Source organism: Octopus bimaculoides, chromosome 7 (genome assembly GCF_001194135.2).
Source record: "Octopus bimaculoides isolate UCB-OBI-ISO-001 chromosome 7, ASM119413v2, whole genome shotgun sequence".
Classification (NCBI taxonomy): domain Eukaryota; kingdom Metazoa; phylum Mollusca; class Cephalopoda; order Octopoda; family Octopodidae; genus Octopus; species Octopus bimaculoides.
In genome coordinates, this window is record NC_068987.1 from 15,629,734 (window position 1) to 15,634,703 (window position 4,970).

The 4,970-nt window shown below is 34.0% G+C and overlaps 1 protein-coding gene across 7 annotated transcripts in view; it reads left to right on the plus strand.

Moving 5' to 3' along the window:
* Positions 1 to 4,970, plus strand: part of LOC106873376 (probable phosphorylase b kinase regulatory subunit alpha) — a 106,059-nt gene that overhangs the window by 969 nt on the left and 100,120 nt on the right. The window lies entirely within an intron of this gene.

Below are 4,970 nucleotides of genomic sequence, written 5' to 3' on the forward strand. Positions count from 1 at the left end.
TATATATACACACACACACACACCCACACACTTTCGCGTCAGTCTATCGTGTATTGTATGTAATATCAACGAACGTTGTCTCGAAGTATTTATTTCACATATTCAGTATCTGTTGTCTTTTAGAAATTACCATTTAGAGTATCGACATATAAACATTCATACATCCACGATTTATGTGTATGTCACCCTTTCGTGTACGAAATATATAAACTTAGAACAAAAAAAAAAAATTAATATGCATTTAAAAAGCTTCCTACAACGTTGTGATATAGTTAGTACACATGTACCCTTGTAATTGTTTATATTTACATCAACTCACTGTTAAATGCTTAAAGCACTAGGAAATTACCGAATTGGGATAGTGTTTGTTAGATCATATTACATTAATGTTTTTAGTACTTTGAGTTCAAATGCAGCTGGGGTTGACTTTACTTTCACCAGCTCTTGTGTCAATATGCAGTTGATAATAGCATACCTCTGTCATTCAATAATTGGCATTGTGTCAAAGAAAGGATAGTTTCTTTTATTATATTCATTAGGTAACCACAAGGATTCATTATTTTGCAGAAGAAAACTATTACACAACAGCTAAATTATTAATTTCTTCAATTGTTTCCCCCACCCCCTTGACTATCTTTTAATATATTTCTACTTAGTAAGTCGTTACGTTGAGACAAATGCTTGCACGATTCGGATTAACCTACTTCGATTAACTTAATTAGTATTAGACTTACAAAAAGCATGAACTAACATCAACGAAAAAAGCCTTTACATAGTCATTGACATGCTTGAAATTGTAGCTAAATCTCACTCAAATTGCACCCAACTCATCTTTAAAAAAAACGAGACATGTTGAATAATATAGTTCTTGATGCATCATACCAGAAAAAAATCGAGATGGTCATGCCTGGAATGTCTTTAATTATAAGATCTAATTGATTAGAACCAGGTCTAGAGCCAGATATTAGCTCTACGAGGGTTTGATAATTTTTAGGGGAACTCATATTTTAATAATTGTGATGTTTTAATATAGATATAGTGTAAATAAATATAGATATTTATTTATACTCTGTCGGTAGAGGGAACTGCACTTTTCAGGTGTGTCTAACCGATTTCTGAGTACCTACTTCTTGTCTGCAGCTGTGATCAGAACCGATTTGGAGCTAAATCACGACTAAAATTAAAATTTCTTTTCATAACAATAATGATTTCTCATTTGAAGTAAGGCCATCAATTTAAGGTATTGATTTATCAGTGCTTATTGACCCCGGGTCAATAAGAACTAATAATGCTGGGTGCTGTTCGATATTGCCGTCCACTAAAGACTTCTAATAATAAATATTTCTTAGTAGATTATTTTTTGTATTATTAATATTACTATTATATTATTATTATTATTGGTATTCAACAATAATCATTAAGGTACTAAGGTACTTACCATTTTTGGCTAATTGCTAGTGAAAAGAAAAAAAACAACTTATTTTCGACTAGAAACGTTATTGCTAGATGTCTGAAATTTTAATTATTCATTGATGTATCAATATTGTTTAGTCTATCGATAATAGATAATTACAGAAACAGGAATTAGTGACACCGAACTACAAATGAATAATTTTGGCTAAAAGAAATATAATGGTGGTTGCTTAACCCTCCTAAACCCGCTGGCAGTTCTTATCAGTCGCTACAGGTACAGCATAATTCAGAAACTTATCTTCTTCATTAGAAGACACTGCCTTACAACACCCCTCCTCTCTCTTGCTCAGTCAATCATCGATAAGAAAAGGTAATTTATATTAACATTATCAAAATGCTGCAGGATGCAACTCGTGTCAAATTTTTCTCAAATCATTCCTCACTCACAGCGGAGGACTTCTCGAGGGAGCTTCTACATGGTCATTCTATATGCTAGAATCGACATCCAAATCTCCCCCCAGTCCTTACTTTACCATTCCGGCAAAAAGTCAACTGCATTGGATAATATCAACACAGATAAATAAAATGGGGATGATTACAGTTGGAACTCTTCGATCATGGGTCGTCTGATCGATCAAGGTTTGATCTGAGGCGAAACAACAACGGCCCTCTGTGGCTGATAGGTTGAATATGAGGTCGCAGGACGGAAGTTAAATCCAGGCTGAAGACCTTGTCCAAGTGCTCCGCTAACGGCACCTGACTGGCACATTCGAAGGTGTAGTCCTAGATATACTATATCTAAAAAGAACAAAAGACGAGGTTGTCACGGTTAATACCTCCCTTGTTCACCAGTCTGCTCGACTAGGCCAGCATGAGTTGTTTTTTTTGGGGGGTTTTTTACTAAAGGTACATCAGAGTGTACTTCCATCCGACTTTGTTTCTCTTAACTTTCTTTAAAAGCCATATTTTGTTATGAAATTTTCCAGAAATACATCTTAGATATTGTAGATTACGGATATATCAGGAAAAGTTATATGTATATATATTTGGAGGAGGAGTTTCGGATAACTTGGGTACACTTCTGTAGTTATGCCCGTGTTTCCGGGTTGATAAAATAAAATACTTGTGAGGTATCAGAGTAGATTTATATTCCTACACTGCATCATAGATATGAATGGAATTTAAGTATAAAAATTAAATTACATTGAAAACGTTGAGTCCGAAATATCCAGAAATAAAATTTCTATTTTCGAAGTTGTTATATAGCCCTTGCTCAGTCTTGCTCAAGCAGACCGATTATCTGAGTTGCTCAAACCTTATCAATTTTGTTTTGTTATATATTAAAGACTACATTAGTCAATGAATCGTTATTTCAAAACAGTAGGGGAAGATTTGGCTGTTATTTCTAGCACAGCGAGCGATTACGTCGAGACTCACTCTGGCTCACTTCGAAGTAATCTCATGTTTGCCGTTTCCTCTGATCTTAGTATAGAAATTTTTTTTAAAATAGTATAGAAATTTTTAAAGAAATTAATTAAAGTTACAAATAAAAATAGAAAACAGGTGAATAAATTAATCTTCTAACTTTTTTTTAAAATTTCGTTTGTATCTTGTTAGTTGCATTCTCTAATTGTCAGATCTTTAATAAAGAAGGGATCGTATTCAGTCTTTGATTTCAGGGAATCACAAATGATATTAGTCTTGAGATTGGGTAATAACCTTATTTTAAACGCCTGGAATACAATTGTTCTTAGTAACAATTGGTGATTTTTTTTTATTAATCTTATACAACGCAATTCTGTATGATTATCAACAATCACAACACGGGGAGCTTCTCTACCTGTTAGAATTTGCTGCTAAATATTTCTCGGCTCATAGTTTACCGTCCTGGTAAAAGGAAGATCACATTGGATAATGTAGTCCTAGATACTCAAACGAGATGTGATGGTCTCTGTTTGAAGGCCTTTGATCAGAGGTCTGCTCGAATAAGGTTGGCTTGGTGCCAAACCAACGATGGATGCTCCTAACACGTAAACACATCATCTTTAGCAAAGTTACATTGTCGTTGGTGGTGGTGGTTGTAAGTAGGAACAACGGCCGTTGTTAATTAGTTATTCCTGCTTTATGTAACCAAATCCCCGATTAACGAAGTTCATACGTGATTCACTCAAAAATATACTCGCTTTATATTTCTATCAGTCCTTTGAAGAAAATTATAGGTAATTTAACAAAAACAAATATACACATTTTCTAATATTTTATGCAACAGGTCGAAAAATTCAAACAATAAAAAGTAAACGTGGTATTATCGGTAATGTTGGATTTTTATTTTTATGAAAAGGATTCAAAGGTTGGCTGCTTTTACTATATTTGTGAATTTTCTGATTCTTCCGTACAAGAATTCAGTACTACCATTTCATGCTTCATTCAATTTTTGGATCGTTTTCAGAAAGTCAGTCTTATGCTTCAAGCACTAATTATTTCACTAAAACCACTTGAGGAGAAATCTCTTATTCTCTATCTGAACTTGATACTTTGGGTTCTGTCAACTCCTTAATCCTTTCATTACCGTATTTCTGTTGAGATGCTCTGTGTTTCTTTCAATTGCTTTAAATATAACAAAGAATTTAGTAAAATAACTGAGTTATCATTCAGCTAGTGTTAGGAACATAAATTGTAACTAAGGTTTAGTGGAAGATTTTAATTCAAAATTTATGTAAACAAGACATTTGTACTCAGAGCCAGAGCCTGTTTAAGCCAGGTTGGTAACGAAAGGGTTTAAGTCTTCATAGGAGAGGGGCTTGTTGTTGCCATCAACGTCTTCAATTCCCACTTCTTCCTACTTCTCATGCCACTTGCACAAGGCTTTTTTTTCTATTTGCATAATGGTGTAATTTTTCCCATTTCTTTGGTGTGTAACAGGAATATTTGGCAACTGCAAGCACATAGGAATCAAAATCAGATTGCTAAGTTTCAACAATCAGGATTTAGTCTGATCTCTTGCAGAAATCATATCATTGTATTAGCACAAATGTGACCCACTCAAATATTGATCGTGGGGTGGGGGGATTTTTACCTTGCTTGGAAACAGGTGAGGGTTGGCATCTAGAAGGGTATCAGGCTATAGGAAAACCTTGCTCCAAGGGTGCTTTCTATCTTTTCATTTTTAGCTGATTACATTGGAGCTATGTAAAAAGAAATGCCTTACTCAAAGACACAATGGCACTGCCTGGTCCAAGAACCAAACCTATGACCTTATGGCTATGAGCCCAATGTCCTAACCATTAGCCTATATGCCTTCACAGTAAAAGTAGGTGGGAGAACACAGATAAAAATAGTTAAGAAACACACATTCAGATGTTATTTTACTGACTGCAGAAAGTCTGAAAAAACAGGTATCACTTTGATGTATAGCTACAGATATTGTTACATTGTAAATGGACTCGCTCCAACAATTCATACACAAATATATGAGATTTTGGTAAAAAAAAAAAAAAAAAGAAAAAAAAGAAAAGAAAAGAAAAAAAGGAAGAAAAATCATAATATGAAATGAAAAC